Genomic DNA, 23,230 nt, shown 5'->3' with positions numbered 1-23,230 from the left:
TGGTAAGCCTCCACGTGGGCTCAAATATTTCTATCTTCAAAGTCTTTTCGCGAGGTTTATGCGGGAGAAAGCTATATATTATATTGACTCTTCTGGGAATGTACGCTTTCTGAACTTGAACAGTAGATCATAATGTGATGCAGGACTCATCTGTTGCAGCGCCTGGCATTGGAGTTGACTGATGTAATACACTACCGGCCATTAAAATTGTTACATTACGAAGAAATGCAGATGATATTCGGGCATTCATTGGACAAATATATTATAACAGAACTGACATGTGATTATATTTTCACGCAATTTAGGTGCTTAGATCCTGAGAAATCAGTACCCAGAACAACCACCTCAGGCCGTAATAACGGCCTTGATACGCCTGGGCATTGAGTCAAACAGAGCTTGGATGGCGTGTACAGGTACAGCTGCCCATGCAGCTTCAACACGATACCATAGTTCATCAAGAGTAGTGACTGGCGTATTGTGACGTGCCAGTTTCTCGGCCACCATTGACCAGACGTTTTCAATTGGAGATAGATGTGGAGAATGTGCTGGCCAGCGCAGCAGTCAAACATTTTCTGTATCCAGAAAGGCCCGTACAGGACCTGCAACATGCGGTCGTGCATTATCCTGCTGAAATGTAGGGTTTCGCCGTGATCGAGTGAAGGGCAGAGCCACGGGTCGTAACAGATCTGAAATGTAACGTCCACTGTTCAAAGTTCCGTCAATGCGAACAAGAGGTGACCGAGGCGTGTAACCAATGGCACCCCATACCATCACGCCGGGTGATACGCCAGTATGGCGGTGACGAATACGCGCTTCCAATGTGCGTTCACCACGATGTCGCCAAACACGGATGTGATCATCATGATGCTGTAAACAGAACCTGGATTCATCCAAAAAAATGACGTTTTGCCATTCGTGCAGCTAGGTTCGTCGTTGAGTACACCATCGCAGGCGCTCCTGTATGTGATGAAGCGCCAAGGGTAACCACAGCCATGGTCTCCGAGCTGATAGTCCATGCTGCTGCAAACGTCGTCGAACTGTTCATGCAGATGGTTGTTATCTTGCAAACGTCCCCTTCTATTGACTCAGGGATCGAGACGTGGCTGCACGATTCGTTACAGCTATGCGGATAAGATGCCTGTCATCTCGACTGCTAGTGATACGAGGCCGTTGGGATCCAGCACGGCGTTCCGTATTACCCTCCTGAACCCACCGATTCCATATTCTGCTAACAGTCATTGGATCTAGACCAACGCCAGCAGCAATGTCGCGATAGGCTACAATCCGACCTTTATCAAAATCGGAAACGTGATGGTACGCATTTCTCCTCCTTACACGATGCATCACAATAACGTTTCACCAGGCCACGCCGGTCAACTGCTGTTTGTGTATGAGAAATCGGTTGGAAGCTCTCCTCGTGTCAGCACGTTGTAGGTGTCACCACCGGCGCCAACCTTGTGTGAATTCTCTGAAAAGCTAATCATTTCCATATCACAGCATCTTCTTCCTGTCGGTTAAATTCCGCGTCTTCAGCACGTCATCTTCGTGGTGTAGCAATATTAATGGCCAGTAGTGTATTACTCCTACGTACGCGAGTGGCTTGGCCACGTGGAGCTGGTAGGAGGTGATGTGAATTTTCTTGTGGGCGCGGCTTGCCGAGCTTCAGCAGCCGGAACAAGCGAGCCAGGTTCAAAGGCGGAAGCAAAGGGCCGGCCGGATGTGGTGTAAATGCCGGTGTGTGAAATTTGGGCGACACATCGATCGCTTAAGAGGGCCGGCTATGGTCCAGGCAATAGTGTAGTGTCAGACAAATTGGAAGATGCTTTCTTATAGCATTTTGAGAATCTACAGGGTGGTCCATTGATAGTGACCGGCCCAAATATCTCACGAAATAAACGTCAAACGAAAAAACAACGAAAAACGAAATTTGTCTAGCTTGAAGGAGGAAACCAGTGGCGCTATGGTTGGCCCGCTAGATGGCGCTGCCATATGTCAAACGGATATCAACTCACGTTTTTTAAAATAGGAACCCCCATTTTTATTACACATTTGTGTAGTACGTAAAGTGAGTGTTTTAGTTAGACCACTTTTTTCACTTTGTGATAGAAGGCGCTGTAATAGTAACAACCGTATAAGTACGTGGTATCACGTAACATTCCGCTAGTGGGGCGGTATTTGATTCGTGATAAATTACACGTGTTAAAATGGACTGTTTACCAATTGCGGAAAAGATCGATATCGTGTTGATGTATGGCTATTGCGATCAAAATGCCCAACGGGCATGTGCTATGTATGCTGCTCGATATCCTGGACGACATCATCCAAGTGTCCGGACCGTTCGCCGGATAGTAATGTTATTTAAGGAAGCAGTAAGTGTTTAGCCACATGTGAAGCGTCAACCACGACCTGCAACAAATGATGATGCCCAAGTAGGTGTTTTAGCTGCTCTCGCGGCTAATCCTCACATCAGTAGCAGACAAATTGCGCGAGAATCGGGAATCTCAAAAACATCAACATCGACGTAAACTGGCATAATACGCACTATTGGGCAACGGAAAATCCACGATTGCTGCGACAAGTGGAACATCAGCGACCTTGGCGGGTTAATGTAAGGTGTGGCATTATGGGAGGAAGGATAATTGGCCCCATTTTATAGATGGCAATCTAGATGATGCAATGTATGCTGATTTCCTACGTAATGTTCTACCGATGTTAATGTTTCACTGCATAACAGAATGGCGATGTACTTCCAACATGATTGATGTCCGGCACATAGCTCGCGTGCGGTTGAAGCGGTATTGAATAGCATATTTCATGACAGGTGGATTGGTCGTCGAAGCACCATACCGTGGCCCGCACGTTCACCGGATCTGACGCACCCGTATTTCTTTTTGTGGGGAAAGGTGAAGGATATTTGCTATCGTGATCCACCGACAACGCCTGACAACATGCGTCAGCGCATTGTCAGTGCATGTGCGAACATGACGGAAGGCGACCTGCTCGATGTTGAGAGGAATGTCGTTACACGTATTGCCAAATTCATTGAGGTTGATGGAGATCGTTTTGAGCATTTATCGCATTAATGTGGTATTTACAGGCAATCACGCTGTAACAGCATGTGTTCTCAGAAATGATAAGTTCAGAAAGGTACAAGTATCACATTGGAACAACCGAAATAAAATGTTCGAACGTACCTACGTTCTGTACTTTAATTTAAAATACCTACCTGTTACCAACTGTTCGTCTAAAATTATGAGCCAAATGTTTATGACTATAACAGCGCCATCCATCACAAAGCGAAAAAAGTGGTCCAACTAAAACATTCATATTTCTTTACGTACTACACGAATATGAAATAAAAAATGTGGGTTCCCATTTTAAAAAACGCAATAGATATCCGTTTGACCTATGGCAGCGCCATGTAGCGGGCCAACCATAGCGCCATCTGGTTTCCTCCTTGAAGCTAGACAAGTTCCGTTCTTTGTAGTTTTTTCGTTTGACGCTTATTTCGTGAGATATTTGCCCCGGTCACGATGAGTGGACCACCCTGTATAATAAATCGCAGTAAAGTACGCAAATCTGAATACAGCTGGGGTCTCAGAAAAATGACGTGCATCCAATGACACACCAATATTTTCAATATCTTGAAAGCTGCAGAAGTTAATATTTCACAGTGAATAAACATTTTCGCTATTTGCCTTTGACTTAACAGCTTTTGAACGTTTCGTGTGATTTCACCATACGATATCTAAGATGAGAGCATTACACTGTAGCCATCATCTCTGAATGCTGCGTATCTGTATCTATTTGATCTTTGATTTATTACGTTTTTAAATCCTTCCATTATGCGAATATTTATCATAACATGCCCGACAATCACCTATAACACTCCCCTGTCCGCTACTGCTATACCATAACCTTTAAGTAGGAGGCAGTTTGCAAAACAGAATTATTTTGTTATAGCAATTATGGTATATAGCAACAGAGCAGTGTTACCCTCTGAGAGGAATTTTGTTATGTTGACCGTGTTGTTCCTAACGGAGGTGGCTTATCGGAAATGAAAGTCAGAATTACGTAAATAACGGAATAGTAACAAACAAGATTTTGCCTAGCTATATTGTTTAATGAATAACGAAACCGGTCGCCAGCCTAATTAGGCATGAGAATGATTAACATTCTCGTTCAAGAAAATATTTATTAGTAATTATAACAGACAAACACAACCTAGACTTGGCCACACGCGAATGCACTGAACTCTGACACACATATGTTTTAAGATTGAAGCTAACAACTGGGGGAGCACAAAAACTATTTGCAAAATTATAACACGTACAGAAAAACACTATCACTTTCAGGGCTTACACAAACTTGAGTGGTCTTTATACTGTTAATATGCACACAAGAGAGACAAACACTTAGTAATTATAGACATATAATTTCCTACTATGCAGTTTTCCACTTTTTCTACTTCGAAACACAATATTAACAAAACTGCAAGAACTGACTCACCTTTTAGAATTTACTCAGGTATCAAGGTGATCATTAGCTAAGCAAAACTTTAGAAGCCTCAGTCTCAAGAACTTTAATTTTGCAGTTGGCAACAGCACTTTAATAAGCAGTTTTAATAGGAAAATTATATTCAGCAAGCAACATTTACTTTAACTCACTCTCTTGCCACATTAACTTTAACTTTCTTTTTACTGAGTTCAAGAGGCATAAATTAGCATAACATTGGTCATAAAAGTTCTTTCAGTAGGGATACTCGGTGATTACTTTAGTTCAAACGGAGAGGACCCTGAGAGGTATTATGATGAGGAGAAAAGTCAAGGTAGGTACATAAGTTCAGATATAAATTACCTTATATTTCAGCACAATAACACATGCATTAAGCTGATCCTTCACTGTACATCGTGATAGTATTATGTTACAGTGATTGCGCAATGTGGTGGCAACTGCAGGTTGGTAGATGGAATTGCAGACAGAATTGCTGGACTCTGTCATTTCTTGATGGCGATGGTAAATACAAATTCCAGAATAGCCCAGCGATTTATCCATCCATCCGAGGCATTGGAAAATAACAGGAAAGCCTCTCTCGAAACCAGCACTATGCAACTTTTACACGGCAGTGCACGGACTCTTAGCTCATCTCTGGCTGACTGCTCGTCCCCGACTGACTATCAGTTCCACCTTTTCCACCTATGCCAACCACATATTGCGCGCGTTGCGCTGTTCCGTTCCCGAGGGGAACCCCGACACCTTTTACATACAGAATAACTAAGAGCCCTAAGTGAGGATCAGCAGTTTACATAACAGCAAACAAATACATTAAATAAGACAGAACCTTTGCACATATTAACATGTCTACAAAAATTATTCACACAAAATTACAATCGTATACAGTAAGTTTTGTTCCCTCCAAATGGGACAAAGAATAAAAATTGTAGATACACTACTTTGCATTGAACCAAAACATGACGTCAAAGTTTGTACAAAGAAATGAGTATACAATTTTGTGTTATCTATTCAATGAAACACATTTACAGAAGCTCAATGATGAAACATAAAATGAACAAAAAGCAAAATAAATCATTACAGCATTAGAGCTATGGTGTTACACACCCAGCAAATGAACGCAGCATGAATGCCTCAAATTTTGTCTTACTTGAACATTTATTTAAATAACAGTTTGCTATGTTCCTGTGCCGGTGGGTTTCTGGCGCCAGGCGATATCGATTCTTACTTCCATCTTTGATCGTTATCCCTGTGCCTTGCTCTCTTTGCGTCTTTGAGGCAGGCTATTTAGGGTGGCTCGCGTGAGCAAGTCGAGGAGGGTGGGTCTGCGCATGAGCCGAGTCACTCCGTGACGTGACGTGCTTCCGATGTTCTCGTTGTGTTCAGTTGGCGACACCGTGTCACGTCGCACGGCCGTATGCCGTGAGGACAGTTGAGTTGCAGCAATGAAGAAGCGTCGGCCGCTGCCGGAAAGTATTAAAGTTGTATTGACACGGCTGGCCAGTGGCGACCAGGATTTGCTAATACCTCAAGAGTGATGTGGATGGATGGCGTTTGAATTTCAAATGAAAAGGAAAAAATTAATCGCCAAGCTTTCGTGGTGGGTTGCTCCTTCTATATATAGTGAACATTATTGTGTACTTAAGGACTGTCGACTGTGCCGGCCGCGGTGGTCTAGCGGTTCTGGCGCTGCAGTCCGGAACCGCGGGACTGCTACGGTCGCAGGTTCGAATCCTGCCTCGGGCATGGGTGTGTGTGATGTCCTTAGGTTAGTTAGGTTTAAGTAGTTCTAAGTTCTAGGGGACTTATGACCTAAGATGTTGAGTCCCATAGTGCTCAGAGCCATTTGACTGTTGACTGTTGCAGTTGCTCGTGCTAGTGGCCGGCAAAACATTCACTGCAGTGGTGGCGAGGCGAGTTGTGTTCTGCAACGGCCATGAAATTACGTTACTTAAGTTTCTAGAAATAGCGCCTCGCATTTGAAAGTTTGGATTTGGTGCCTAGTGGCACGCTGAAGGAAGCTGGTTCCCTTGAACGTGATTTCTTAATTTAGTTATAGATTTTAGAATTTTCTGGTTTTACGAATTAGTGGTAGTTGTTGTTTCTTAATAATTTCTTGTGTGTATGGAAGGCAAATGACCATGATAAATATAGGTCACTTTGTGTTTTATGGTCGCATAGAGGCCGTGCGTAGTTTGATCTGTGGCCATAGGGGCGTTGCTTATTGCATTAGCGACCTATTGAAGTGACATTAGTTTTCTATTACTATTTCAAATATCTATCTGATGGTTGATTGTCACGTTAGGTACTTCACGTTTGATTTATGTAGTGTCAGCCATTCAGCAGAGGCAGATTATCTTGTAAGGTGGACCATAAGTCATTGGCTGCGAACTGACACGTCTTTCGACGTAGTATCTAGATCATTTTTGTTTTTTGGATCAAAGAAAACTAAGCTCCTTAATTCTGTTCATTGGTTAACTTGTAAAATGTTTATATGCTTATATATATAGTGTTGTAACTTGTAACAGTGTGTCTGCCGCTCATGTTTTCCTGTTTTCAGAAACGTGTATAGTGGTCGACGCGAGCAAACCTCACCCCGCGAGCTTGCAGTGGGACGGAAATCTCAGGATTTGAACTCAGGGCCCTCCGGACCCCGTTAACTCGCGATTTCTCTATTCCATTCAACGATCGTGTGTTTGTGGAATCGTAATAGATTAACGTTTCCTCGCGTCCATCACATGTTCATCAAATTGACGTTTTGCCTTAAGCTTGCATAAAGTCTAGAATCTTCCGGACGTTGAGTGTAGTAGAATGCTAAGTGTAAACAGAACAATTAATAGTACCCTTCAGGCCAAATAGTATCAAATTAGTTTCACCTTTTCAGTAAGTGTAAAACTGCGTGAGAAAGGCGATAGCTGACATTGTAAACATTTGGTTATCTATTTCATCTATTATTTTGATTGTTGTTACCGGCACGTAAAGGGGCCGTTGTCACAAGTGTGACGGTTAATATTGTAAATACTAATTGCGGATAGGGCCTTGATATGCAAATGTTGTTAATTGATTATTACTGCTGATGAATTCATGTGTATGTGTAATCATAAAGAAGTGTTGCAACTACAAACTGGTAGTGTTACTGGTATACAAGGGTGAGTGTGCAATCGCTGCAACAGTTCCTAATAACTTTATTTAAATATTAATTACAATTGATAATATCATGATAATATAATAAGTGGTCTATCACATGTGTTAGCTGACACCGCCTTTAAAAAAGAATGCCAAAAGACGCTTCTGACAAGCAGGCATACATAATACTTTAAACAATATTTAACGATAACCTGTTGTCACTTATTGTGAGCACACATGTGCGAGAATACTAGCTTATTTATTTATGAACAAACTTTATTTATATTTAGTGTGAACTGTCTGAGTATGACGAATGTTTATGAGAGTTGTAAAATATGAGTTTAATCTTGCAAGTGGTGAAGATGAGTCAAACCATGCCTGTAGAAGTTAAGAACGATGTATTTTTGGTGGGGGCAGCCTTCAGCTTATGGAAAACCAGACAGTAGTGGAACACTGTGGCAGTCAAATGGAGACTGGGACTTTCTCGACTGAAGAGCTCAAGGGAGCGACTCTGGGCACTTCTACGCGAGTCCTTAAAGGAGGCACACCTGCCTATGGTAAAGAGTGGTATTCCATCATGGAAGTGTTTGATCCTGGACGCTGAGCGGCCGCTACCACACTTTCACTTCTGAAGGGACTTTATATTTAGAAAGGTCTCAATGTGCTCTACAGTAGGGCTAACTTTTTCAGTTTGTATTATCGAAATGAGGATACACAGAGTATGCGTTACTATTCTTTGTATCACGTGTGTTAATTTGTAAATTGTAATGTTGGCCTCTGAACTGTTTTGAGCTGGTGAATACTTCGTGTGTTGTGATTACGAAATGAACTTAGTTATCGCGTATCTCTGATGACAATTTAGTTTGGGGATTTTGTTACTACCCTCGTAACGCTCTAAATGTAACTTTAGTGCATTTGACAACATTATTTTCTGTCTGATTTTTAACTGAATATCGTAGGACCACTCCTCATTTATTTGAGATGTCCTTTCTTGAATAAACATAATTCAACACAATTCTTTGTCATCTACGTCAGTTACAGACGTTAGAATAGAATCCTTGTTATAAAATTATTCATTTAACTTTTATTTTGTATTTCTGTGTATTTTAGTAACTTGCAATTCTAGCCAATACATAGATTATATGACTGCAGAATCACAGCTACAGATTATTATTTGCAGCGAATTAGATATGGGGAACGAAGGCAGACGTGCCTGGCTAGACACTATGACTACATCGAGCTGTTCTTTTTAAACAGATCCGCGCGTAGGTCGAGTACGAGTAGCTGCAAGTAAAGACGCAATTGATTTGCTAGTGTGGGATGCTGTTTGCAACTACACCAGCACTAGCCATTAGGCATCGTCGCACTGACCGTCTCCGTGACGCATACGCGCTCACCAAATTAACCCGTAACGAAACGTGCTACTCTTCTTTGGATCTTCTCTATTTCCTCTATCAGTCGTATGTGGTACAGACCCTTTCCTGCTGAGCAATACTCATGTATTTGCAGAGCGAGTATCTTGTAAGCTACTTCCCCTGCTGATGGTCTACTTTTCCTGAGGGTTTTTCCAATGAATGTCACTCGTGTATCTGCTTTACTTGCGATTAATTTTATGTGGTAGTCCACTTCAAATCGTTCTTTACGCATACTCCAAGATATTTTATGAGAGTAACTGCACCCAGCGATTGTTCTGTAGTTTTGTAATCATACAATAAGGGTCTTTCTGTATATTCGCAGTATGTTACGTTTGTTTATGTTGAGGGTCTGACTCCCTGCACCAAGCGTCGATCCCATGTAGTCTTCTGCATTTCGCTACAGTTTTGTAGCGTCACGACTTCTCTATGTCCAACATCATCATCCACGGAAAACATCACGGAACTTCAGACGGTATCTCTTACGTCTTTTATATACAGGGGGATTATAATTAAAGCTAAACTTTCAAAACGCTGTAGAAATAACACCACTGGTCTGAAAGACGTCAAATTGCAACGTAATATTATCGGAGAAGGGGGAAACGGTATGGGAGAAGAAAAACATTGTATGAATAGATGGTGCTGTATGTGTCAGAATACGTAAATGAAAACACCTGTAATGAACGCGACGTTTTGAAGTTGGTATAAACACGCCGGGTACACGGCTTTTCCTCCTTTCGAGTCTGCGACGTTCGCCGTAACTGTCTCAATGCACGATCGCGCTATGCTTCTAAATTTGTATTAAAAGAATGACGACTGTTCACGCGTCGCTCTGCAGATGTTCCGGACACTGAAGGGTATGAAAAAAGGCGTTGGTCCGATAACTGCCGTGGGACTGGAGAAAATGATTCGGAAATTCGAAAAGAAGGGGTTCTTTTGGAGTGAAACCTGGTAGAGGGAGGAAATGAATTGATTCGACGCAATGCAGAAGGAGAAGAGTGTGAAAAAGTGTAGGGCACGGAGAATTGCCCGAACATTCGACATACGAGGTGTGGCTAGAAAAAAACCGGACTAGTACTGGTGAAACAATAACACGAATGCAATAAGGCTGAAAGTCGCGTGGCCTGTCACGTGACTCTCGCTCCGCCTACTGCTCGAGTTTCATCTGCCTCCTGCACTCAGTCTGCCCGTGTCGTCTGTTTTAAGTAGTTGACGTTTTGTCTGTGCGTCGGAAAATGTTGAGTGTACAGAAAGAACAGCGTGTTAACATCAAATTTTGTTTCAAACTAGGAAAATCTGCAAGTGAAACGTTTGTAATGTTACAACAAGTGTACGGCGATGATTGTTTATCGCGAACACAAGTGTTTGAGTGGTTTAAACGACTTAAAGATGGCCGCGAAGACACCAGTGATGACACTCGCACTGGCAGACCATTGTCAGCAAAAACTGATGCAAACATTGAAAAAATCGGTAAACTTGTTCGACAAGATCGCCGTTTAACAATCAGAGCAGTGTCTGAGTTAACAGGTGTTGACAAGGAAAGTGTTAGGCAGATTCTTCATGAAAGTTTCAACATGAACAAAGTGTGTTCAAAAATGGTTCCAAAGTGTCTCACAATTGAACAGAAGGAACGCCGAAGAATGATTTGTTCTGACATCCTGGAAAACATTGAAAGTGATTCCACCTTCTTACAAAATGTTATTACTTGCGATGAATCGTGGTTTTTTACTTACGATCCCGAAACTAAACGCCAATCGATGCATTGGAAAACTCCTGGTTCTCCACGACAAAAAAAGCACGAATGTCAAAATCGAAATTCAAGGCAATGATGATTGTTTTTTTTTGACATAAAAGGGATTGTGCACATTGATTGGGTACCAGAGGGACAAACAGTGAATCATCATTACTACATTAGCGTCCTGGCTACCCTACGTGAGCGAGTACGGAGAAAACGGAACGATTTGTGGAGAAAAAAGTCATGGATCCTTCACCAAGACAATGCCCCAGCTCACAGTGCGTTGTCAGTGAAGACGTTTTTGGCAAAACACAACATTCCCATCTTAGATCATCCACCCTACTCACCTGATTTGGCCCCCTGTACTTTTTTCTTTTCCCTAAAGTCAAGTCAGCTTTGAAAGGAACTAGATTTGAGACTGTTGAAGCAGTAAAAGAAAAAGCGACGGAAGTAATGTATGGACTTACCGAAAATGATCTGCAGCATTGCTATGAACAGTGGAAAAATCATATGGAGCGGTGTAGAGACCGAGGAGTAGAGTACATTGAAGGAGATAACATGAAATTGTAAATAATTGTAAATAAATGTTTTTTCCAGCATCAGTCCGGTTTTTTTCTAGCCGCACCTCGTACCTGTGAACACGGTGCGTAAAATCCTGCGAAACATCCTTCTTTGCTATCCATTCAAAATTACCCACGTGAACGAGTTGCTTCCTGTTGATCAGCCAGCAAGTGAGACATTTGCTTTAGAATTTCTTGCTCGCATGGAAGTGGACAATCATTGGCCGTGGAAGATCTTGTGGACAGACGAAGCCCACTTCCATCTGACAGGATATGTCAATAAAAAGAATTGTTGAATAGGGGCCACGGAAAATCCACACGCATATCAACCAGTAAATCTTCATCCTGAAAAGGTCACTGTTTGGTGCAGGTTTACGGCATCATAGGGCCATGTTTTTTCGAAGAGACAGGTGCTTCCGGCCCTGTTACCTTTACCGCCACTGGTAAGCGCTATGAGTGTTTTTTGCGCAACCACCTCATTCCAGCTCTCCAACAGCGTGGATGTGAGGATGGGATCATTTTTATGCAAGATGGCGCACTTCTGCATATTTCAAATCCAGTTAAGTGGCTCCTGAAGCACCTTCTCGGAAATGCTAAAATTATCAGCCGCCATTTCCTTACCTGGCCGTGCCGATCACCTGATCTCAATCCGTGTGACTTCTGGCTGTGGGGGTATCTGGAAAGATGCTGTGTTCAGTGTTCCGATTGCAAACTTAGTTGCATTGAATGCACACATTGCGCAACACATTCTGAACGTGACCCCGGAAACACTTCAATCAGTTGTGGAACAAGCTTTTTCTCGATTTCAACTTGTTGCAGAAAACGGCGCCAGTCACACGGAAATTAATAATCCGATTTGATTTTGATTTATGCCTTTTATGCGGTTTTTTGCCTTAGGACAATTAAAAACCGATGTGATTGATGCTTTTTATGCGGTTTTCGGCCTCAGGACAGTTAAAAACCGATGTTATTGATGCTTTTTATGCGGTTTTTGGCCTCAGGACAATTAAAAACCGTTTTTTTCTCATCCGATGTGATATGACCTTGCTGTGGTGGATGGACTTACGCAACTAACAGTATCACTCCTGTACACCCACGCACACTGAGTAGTACAGCTTGTTTAACGTCAAACGTACACCTTAGGCATTGTTGTATGATTCATTTCTCATTTGTAGTCGACCACTATTAAATTATGATTCTTACAACGCCACCAATTGATACCTTTTGTAACTACTTATTTTTCTTCTGCCCTACGATTTCCCCCTTTTCCGATAATATTCCGCTGAAATCTGACGTCATTCTGACCAGTGGGGGGTATTTCTACAGCGGTTTGAAAGTTTGACTTTTATGATGATCACCCTGTATATTGTGTAAAGTGATTGTCATATAACACTCCTCTGGCGCACGCGCGAAGTTAGTTTAACGTCTGGAGACTCCTCTCCGTTCAGAATGACATGCTGTGACGACATGTTGTGTTCTGTTTGGTGCAAACTCTTCAGTCCACGGTGGATCTGATATTCCATGGCCCAGTATTTTTTTAACTAAGCGGCAGTGCGGAACTGTAACGAATGCCTTCCGGAAGCCAAGGTACACGGTCCAATGCTTTCTGTGAATCGTGAATGAACAGAGCGAGTTGGGTTTCACGCGATCGTTGTTTTCGAAACCTATGTAGGTTCCTACAGATATTTTCGTTCGCTATGTACATCATAATACGTGTCCATAAAACATGTTTCAAAATTCTGATAGACAGAAAAATCTAATTTGATAACAAATTGAAATAGTTTCTACTTGCTAACTTCTTCAGTTCCGTACAAGAATTTCTATAACTGTAACGTGTAAAAGATAATGCGTAGGAATTACAAACTCAAATCTGCATATCTTTTTTTCTTTCAGTATATCCATATTATTACGATCTATGGTGCGCAAGGATCCATGGAACATGTTACTAACGAGTTAACACTGGAATGTTTCCCCAGTGGTTGGAAATCTTAACGTGACTGCCTGCCTATGTAAGGAGCGTAAACAAAAGCTAAACTTCAGTTAGCGAAAAACTTGTACTATTATGTGTCTCATATCGTTGTACAGCATTATGTAATGTTCCTTACCAGCAATTCGCTGTACAAGTCATCGAATAGTCCAGAACCCTCTTCGCGATTTTCTCCACTCTTCTTCGACAATTGCCAACAGAGTTAAATGCAGCTGTTTTACGCGGTGTATTTTGGTAGAAACTGCGTGGTTTGCAAGCGAAATAACGCTGACACTGGTCGCTGGGGAGCGCTGAGAGCGCAGATCAAGTTATCCACTTCGTCGCGCATGCCGACGATGCGGTCTTTCGTGACATCCACAGAAACAGCTATTTTGTGATGAAACATCTGCGGCGATGTGGATGTCCCAGAGTCTAACTCTTTAATGCACACAAGAAAAATACTTTCGTCCTTAAAAGTTAAAGGAGTACGATTTTTGTCCATTTGCGTGACCGATAATAATAATAATGTATGTTTTAAGTCGCTATTACTACCCATTTATGACCCAGTGCCCCTACACTGGCCTTAACGCACAGTGTCCAGGAAAGGATAGATCTGTTTTTGACATCTGCAAGGGCTAATGTCGGTTGGGTGACCTTGGTCTGGGTTTTCCGCACATTTAACACGAGAATCCTGTTTCTGCCTTATCAGCAGCTTCTTCAAGTCAGTCATGCCTCTTTTGTTCCCTGTCGCAGGGATCACTTGTGCAGTTATTAAGATCTACGACAAAACCACCTGACGGCTGCTGCATCCATAGAAATCTTTGCTTCGTGGTATGAGCCCAGTTTGTCCAACACAGAGGACACAAATAATGGTCGGTTTAAAGCCATAGAATCTCTGAACGTTCTTCATAAACTATATACAAGTATTCAGTGCACCGCTTATCATATACGTCCAAATAGTATTCAATGGTGCACGTCGTGATGACAACTTGTGAGACGAATTTATGCGAGCCCTCAATGTTGCGGAAACATTTTCCAAAAAAAATTATAAAATTCAATAATTACGACAGAAACTTATAGCTTACACTACGTATCAAGATAATAAGAGTCTATGATATATAAAAATGTGGTCTTGATATGCCTCTACGTTTTTAGTCGGTGGAATGTAAATCACGGAATCCATCTTAGCAGACTAATATTTGCGGCATGGGATATCATACTGTCAGAGACCCGGTGACACCAAATCAACTGCAGAGCAAACAGCCAGAGCTGTTGACAATATAATCGTCTGCTGAAGAATGAGGAATGTATGAAGTGATGACAACAGTGTCCAGCTAAATATGGTGGACAATCACAGAGTCAAGGAACCGGAAGCCAAAACTGGACGTACGCAAGCTTCCGTAGAATCAGGGCACACTCAAGACGACTACAGGAATCTACTGCTCACTTGTGAGCTAATAGACAAACGGATCGGAATTTCTGCACGTTTAAACAGGAATCGTTGACCATTGTTAGGCAACAGCCTTCGAGTGGTATTAGTGGTTCGTCTCGATCTCTATAGCATTCCTATCATGCTAATTTTTGCTGTTCGTGTCACAAAAATCAATTTGCATTTTCTTGGTTCCAGTTTCCTTAATGGTCAAAAAGGTTTAACTGTATTTAAGAAACTGAAAAGTGCAATGAAAAATATTGTTGTATTACACGAGCAAACTAGAACGTTGCTCAAGTCTGGTGGACCCATACCAAATACTCGTAGTTATATCACGAAATATCGAAGATACGAGGTGCGACAATAAAGTAATGATACTGGTGTGAAAAAAATTTTGCTTACCGTTTTAGCCAAGTTTAGTGTGGTCTCCTTCAAAGTAGTTCCCTTCTGATTGCAGACACTTTTTCCAGCGTTTCTGCCATTGATGATAACATTTCTGGAACTCATCTTCTGTAATATCCTCCATGATCCTCGTCACAGCTTTTTGGACATCTTATGTTGTTTGAAAATGGTGTCCGTTGACCGCCGTTTTGACTCTTGGAAATAGAAAAATGTCGCACGCAGCGATATCTGGTGAAGGAGGTGGCTGTGGTAGCACTTAAATTTTTGTTTTGAGGTTACAAATTGCTATACTGTCAGAGCACTATGGGATGGCGCATTATCGTGATGCAGAATCCAATTATCAGCAATGTTGGCACGGACACAAAGAACTCTTTTACGAAGTCTTTCGAAATTTCTTTGTAGCGATATTGGTTAACTGTTCGTCCAGGAGGCACCCACTCTGTATTAACAATTCCCTTGGAATCAAAGAAGCACACAAGCATACATTTCACTTTTGACTTTGACATGCGAGCTTTTCTTGGTCTGGGTGATCCCTTTGAGCACCATTGCGAACTTTGGCGTTTTGTCTCTGGATCGTAATGAAAAAACCATTTTTCATCACCAGTGATAACACGGCTCAACAATTCTGGATTGATTTCTATTTCCTCTAACAGATCGGCTGCCACATTTTTACGTGTTTCTCGCTGTTGTGGTGTGATATTTTTGGGGACCATTTTTGCGCAAATCTTTCTCATACCAAGTTCTTCAGTTATTATTAGACGAACCGTTTCTAGTTTGATGTTCAGTTCTTCTGCAATCATTTTCACGGATAATCTTCGATCAGATCGTACGAAATTATGCACCCTGGCGAAGTTGACATCTGTCCATCATGTTGTTGGTCGTCCACTGCGGTCTGTACTTCAAAATTCGTTCTGCCTTCACCAAATATTTTATGCCAACGAAAAACTTGAGCTCTTGACATAACCTCCTCTCCAAAAGCCTTCTGAAGCTTACCGTAAGTTGTCGTCGCGTTTTGACCCAATTTAACGCAAAAAGAAATGGCATACCGTTGCGCAATATTATGCGGTTCCATTTTCGTGACGAGAGACGCAAACACGTGTTAACTTATTACAGCACAACTCACGACTGAGCAGTTGCATCGATGTGCCGCTTGGACTATTGGACTAGGAGCAGCTTATATACCAAGGTCAAAGATGTGCCTACGCAAGCCTGCAGGGTTGCCACATCTTGCAAAGAAAACCAGTCTCATTACGTTATTGTAGCAACTCGTATAAAAAGAAGAGCGTAGAGAACGGTTATATTTATCTGACGTCCGTTAGAGTGTTATGGAGATACTGCGAAACCTGAAATGGCAGATTCCCGAAGACAGACTACGTCTATTTCGCAAATTCGTATTTGTAAGGTTTTGAGAGAAATGGTGTTAAGTGAGCTCCAGTAACATGCTACAATGCTCAACGTAACACTCCGCTGTTGACCTCAAGACAAGTTTACAGCGCACACAGCGACTCACCTGCGATCGTTCTTTTCACACCCTGCATGTGACGGGAGTGGGAAGAAACCCTGATACAAGGTACATTGAGATGTACTGTACGCCATGATCTTCAATGACTTTGAGAGTATAGATGTAGATATGAACGTATCGCTCAAGTTGTCACACCGGAAATAAATTTTATTTCGTCTGCTGCAGGAGAGTAGAACGTACGTGTAATATTGTAACTTAAATAAACTGGAAAGGTAAATTCACTGTTGGAAAAGAACAATCGTAAAATTTAAAAAAAATCTTATGAATGTAGAGTACTGAAATATTTAAGTGATTAACATTGCAAGATCACAGGTTAATGTACGCTCGAGATAAGCAAATATGAAATGCTTGTACAGGGCTATTACGAATGATTGAAGCGATTTCATAAATTCACTGTAGCTCCATTCATTGACATATGGTCACGACACACTACAGATACGTAGAAAAACTCATAAAGTTTTGTTCGGCTGAAGCCGCACTTCAGGTTTCTGCCGCCAGAGCGCTCGAGAGCGCAGTGAGACAAAATGGCGGCAGGAGCCGAGAAAGCGTATGTCGTGCTTGAAATGCACTCACATCAGTCAGTCATAACAGTGCAACGACACTTCAGGACGAAGTTCAGCAAGGATCCACCAACTGCTAACTCCATTCGGCGATGGTATGCGCAGTTTAAGGCTTCTGGATGCCTCTGTAAGGGGAAATCAACGGGTCGGCCTGCAGTGAGCGAAGAAACGGTTGAACGCGTGCGGGCAAGTTTCACGCATAGCCCGCGGAAGTCGACGAATAAAGCAAGCAGGGAGCTAAACGTACCACAGCCGATGGTTTGGAAAATCTTACGGAAAAGGCTAAAGCAGAAGCCTTACCGTTTACAATTGCTACAAGCCCTGACACCCGATGAGAAAGTCAAACGCTTTGAATTTTCGGCGCGGTTGCAACAGCTCATGGAAGAGGATGCGTTCAGTGCGAAACTTGTTTTCAGTGATGAGGCAACATTTTTTCTTAATGGTGAAGTGAACAGACACAATGTGCGAATCTGGGCGATAGAGAATCCTCACGCATTCGTGCAGCAAATTCGCAATTCACCAAAAGTTAACGTGTTTTGTGCAATCTCACGGTTTAAAGTTTACGGCCCCTTTTTCTTCTGCGAAAAAAACGTTACAGGACACGTGTATCTGGACATGCTGGAAAATTCGCTCATGCCACAACTGGAGACCGACAGCGCCGACTTCATCTTTCAACAGGATGGTGCTCCACCGCACTTCCATCATGATGTTCGGCATTTCTTAAACAGGAGACTGGAAAACCGATGGATCGGTCGTGGTGGAGATCATGATCAACAATTCATGTCATGGCCTCCACGCTCTCCCGACTTAACCCCATGCGATTTCTTTCTGTGGGGTTGTGTGAAAGATTCAGTGTTTAAACCTCCTCTACCAAGAAACGTGCCAGAACTGCGAGCTCGCATCAACGATGCTTTCGAACTCATTGATGGGGTCATGCTGCGCCGAGTGTGGGAGGAACTTGATTATCGGCTTGATGTCTGCCGAATCACTAAAGGGCCACATATCGAACATTTGTGAATGCCTAAAAAAACTTTTTGAGTTTTTGTATGTGTGTGCAAAAGCATTGTGAAAATATCTCAAATAATAAAGTTATTGTAGAGCTGTGAAATCGCTTCAATCATTTGTAATAACCCTGTATATTAATAACCGGTGTGACCGCAAGAATGTTGAATGCAAACGTGCATGCATTGTGTTGCACAGCTACCGGATGTCAGTTTGTGGGGTGGAGTTGCATGCCTGTTGCACTTGATCGGTCTAGGCAGGAACGGTTAATGCTTTTCGTCGATGGAGCTGGAATTGTCGACGGGTGATGTCCAGTATGTTCTTGATTGGAGACAGGTCTGGTGATCGAGCAGGCCAAGGCGTCATGTCAACACTCTGTAGAGCTTATTGTGTTACAACAGTGGTATGTGGGTGGGTGTGATCCTGTTGGAAAACATACCATGGTATGCCGTTCATAAATGGCACCAAAGCAAGTAGAATCCGCAGACTGACGTACAGTTTTGCAGTAAGGATGCGTAGGATAACCGTGAGAGTGCTTCCACTGTAATACGAAATCGCAACCCAGACCATAACTCAAGGAGTAAGTCCAGTGTGTCTAGCACACAGAAAAGTTGGTTGCAAGAACTCAACAGTCTTCCTTCTAACCAACACACGGCCATCACTAGCACCGATGCAGAATCAGCTTTCATCAGAAAGCACAATAGACATCCCCCCTGCCCACCTGTAAGCTACCACTTGATGCCACTGAAGTTGTAGATGTAAGTGGTTTGAAGTCAGTGGAACGCGCGCTACAGGGCTTCTGGATGTTGTCCTAGATGTAACCGATTTGTGGCAGTTCGTCGTGTGACTGGTGCCAAATGCTGCTCACACGGCCGCTACAAATATGGCACGATGCTCCAGAGCCATACGGCTAACACGATGGTCTTCCGTCTCGGTAGTGCCACGTGGCTGTCTGGAGCCCGGTGTTCTTGCGACCGTACATTCTCGTGGCTATCGCTGCCAGAAACCACGAATGGTGGATACATTTCTGCCAAGTCTTTCTGCAGTATCGCAGAAGCAACATCCAGCTTCTCGCAGGCCTATTACACGACCTCGTTCGAACTCAGTGAGGTGTTCATAACGGCGTTTCTACATCTACATGATTACTCTGCAATTCACATTTAAGTGCTTGGCAGAGGGTTCATCGAACCACAATCATACTATCTCTCTACAATTTTATTTTGATGATCATTCCAACCTATGTAGGTTGGGCTCAACAAAATATTTTCGCATTCGGAATAGAAACTTGGTGACTGAAATTTCGTAAATAGATCTCGCCGCGACGAAAAACGTCTTTGCTTTAATGACTTCCATCCCAACTCGCGTATCATATCTGCCGCACTCTCTCCCCCATTACGTGATAATACAAAACGAGCTGCCCTTTTTTGCACCCTTTCGATGTCCTCCGTCAATCCCACCTGGTAAGGATCCCACACCGCGCAGCAGTATTCTAACACAGGACGGACGATTGTAGTGTAAGCTGTCTCTTTAGTGGACTTGTTGCATCTCCTAAGTGTCCTGCCAATGAAACGCAACGTTTGGCTCGCCTTCCCCACAATATTATCTATGTGGTGTTTCCAACTGAAGTTGTTCGTAATTTTAACACCCAGGTACTTAGTTGAATTGACAGCCTTGAGAATTGTACTATTTATCGAGTAATCGAATTCCAACGGATTTATTTTGGAACTCGTGTGGATCAACTCACATTTTTCGTTATTTAGCGTCAACTGCCACCTGCCACACCATACAGCAATCTTTTCTAAATCGCTTTGCAACTGATACTGGTCTTCGGATGACCTTACTAGACGGTAAATTACAGCATCATTTGCGAACAACCTAAGAGAACTGCTCAGATTGTCGCCCAGGTCATTTATATAGATCAGGAATAGCAGAGGTCCCAGGACGCTTCCCTGGGGGACGCCTGATATCACTTCAGGTTTACTCGATGATTTGCCGTCTATTACTATGAAATGCGACCTTCCTGACAGGAAATCACGAGTCCAGTCGCACAACTGAGACGATACCCCAAAGGCCCACAGCTTGATTAGAAGTCGCTTGTGAGGAACGGTGTCAAAAGCTTTCCGGAAATCTAGAAATACGGAATCAACTTGAGATCCCCTGTCGATAGCGGCCATTACTTCGTGCGAATAAAGAGCTAGCTGCGTTGCACAAGAACGCTGTTTTCTGAACCCATGCTGATTACGTATCAATAAATCGTTCCCTTCGAGGTTTTTGCCGCCTTAAAGGCATTCTTGACTAACATCAACTCAACACGTTCCATCTCAAAGATTATGTTCACCGTTACAGCGTATAGTTACAGCAAATCTGATTTGCATCCCCATAGTGGCGCCACTAGCGCCATTCTTATGCAATTGACGCGAAATTAAATAGTCATCTTTCACATGTAGAAACACGCCTGCCAACTTTCATTTATGTTGCTCATCACTTTCTTCGTATTGCGATTTTTTCAGTCAGTGTATGAAATTACTGTAATTTAAGCTAAATTCGCAACACCGCTGGTGACAGAGACTCTGCCAAACATAAAACGGCTTCTTCGTTGGGTCGTCATATAAACTGCACACGAACTGCTGTCATTCCGAAGCGCGCGAAACCGCTCCTGCAAGAGGTTGCTCGTGCCTTTGTTTAATATGGCACTCTATAAAACACCGAACAATTCTGATGTCCTGCATTTACGAGCACAGCTCGTGCGTCTGAATGGACCATTTGCTGGCGGAAGGTTTTGCAGGGAAGGGGAGCATTAGCGGGGGCGGCAGCTGGAGGGCCGCTTTTCCTGCTTATCTGCTGGCCTCCGTCCGCGGCCACGGCCACCCCATAGCGAAGGGACAACGGCGCGCCAATAAACTCTGAATGCATTTCCAAACAGCTATACCCGCAGTAACGGGACATAACTGCTTTTTCGGTCGTGATGTCGTTTCACACCAGTTCCGAGCGGTCGCTGTGTCGGTTTTAATATCGAGCCGTCGAACAGCAGGTGTTGTGTGACGTTCGCGTACTCCCGACCCATCCCTGTTTCCGCCACCACGCGCTCTTCCCGGACGACAATCGCCAAGTCCTCTCATTCCAGGACAGCTCTAAAGTTCATTATATTGGCGTCGATCGTAATTACTAACCGCCCAAACTGTCCGCATGCTTTTTTTCTCTTCCTGTGTTATCTTTTGGCAGGATTATCGAGTTGTCGGTGGGCAATCGCGGTGCTCCACACCGCGATTTACTGGATGATGATTCAGTGCCAAATTAGTCCGACGGGACAATGCACAGGCCAGATTTTTCCAGCTCGAAGAGACTGAGGGATAAAGACCACTGCCAATATTATTTATCTCTACGTGACTTTATGCAGCTATATTGGACGAGCCCATGGTTAACGTAGCTTCTTTGAATGGCAGTCCCGTTCTCTCAGCGAAAGACGCTCCTACCTGTTTGTTTCATTGCTCATTATTTTCTCAGAGACAATAGTCCAAAACCTATGTGTGTATGTATGTATTGAACCGGGGACCCAGAAACGACGGAGAGGCTTCGTCACGCCGTAGCCCTCAACCACAACCCCACAACAGGCCACCGCAGTCCATCCACCTTGCCGCCGCCCCACACTGAACCCAGGGATATTGTGCCGCTCGGCACCCAGTGGTCCCCCTTCCCCCCTCCCCCCCCCCTACCTCTCCAGGAAGGTCTCATACTAGACGAGTGTAGCGCCAGTTTCTGTGTGGTACAGTACAGGTACTTGGAGACACTGTTCGCACAGAAATCGCCGATATAGTATAACAGAGGGGGAATAAGGGGAACCAGCCAGCATTCGCCGAGGTAGATCTAAAACCGCCTTAAAAACCATCGACAGGCTGGCCGGCATGCCGGACCTCGACACTAATCCGCCGGGCGGTTTCCCGCTCAGGAAGCAGAGTGTTAGACCGCGCGGCTAACCGGGCGGGCCGTCCACACTCCAACTTTCTAACAACCCTACCACAACAAAGGTCAAAAATTAATTATGATTGTAGTGTTGCTCACGCTGCTAAACACTGCATTTTCGGGCAACAACAAAGTTATATTATGTGGCAGGTGTCATTAGAGCACACTTTATAATGTGAGTTCTTGAAATAATGGATAAACTAGGCACTCTTCTTCGCGTGTTTCCCACGCTGGTCTCGTTGTGAACTCATGGCTCAATCGTCAAAAATGTAGGTAGTGATGATTCCAAACTCGGATGCAAAGAGGCCTAGGTGTTATCCTGCGATATTCAAAAGTTTTATAGATGCGCTTCACAAACCATTCTTGAAGATTAAACCTTTGCAAGTTAGGACAATGGTGATGTAAGAAATTAATCAGCACTCCGAATTTAAGTTACACTTCTTTTTTATTACTTTTGTGGCAATATCACGCAACTCGTTCCAAAACATCACTTCACAATATAAAACATACATGAAAACATCTTCCTCACGGTTAAAGTTCACATTTCATAAACTGAGTACAATTTGCGTCTTTTTAACATGACGACCAAAGCTTGACTCTCTAATAGCCGCTTACGCGCCCAAAAATCAGAGTTACAAGTACGTCAAAGATCATTGTGACAAAAGAAAGAATACACATAAAAATAATATCATTGCAATATATACATATCGATGTATCGAAATACCTCCACATTAATTAAATCAAATCTGAAAGTTGTCACAGAAATATGTTAACTATTTTACAGAACCACAGTAGAATATTGCTGGTATCGAGAGGTTGAGGTGAGGTGCCGTAATGGTTACGTAATTCAAGTACCAGTACAACTTCCACGTCTACCTGGGTTACGTAATTCACATTGCTGCGCGTGGCATAGTGAACTTTATGCTTTTCATTTCTCCTTTCTCCGCCTGTTTGTCCATTACTAAATGGTCGATTTCCATAGGCTTCCTAATGGTTATTGATCTTTTGTTGTTGTTCTTCCACAATATATCTTATAAATACAAA

The sequence above is a fragment of the Schistocerca nitens genome, chromosome 7 (assembly GCF_023898315.1).
Source record: "Schistocerca nitens isolate TAMUIC-IGC-003100 chromosome 7, iqSchNite1.1, whole genome shotgun sequence".
Taxonomy (NCBI): Eukaryota; Metazoa; Arthropoda; class Insecta; order Orthoptera; family Acrididae; genus Schistocerca; species Schistocerca nitens.
Note: the sequence above shows the minus strand (reverse complement) of the source record.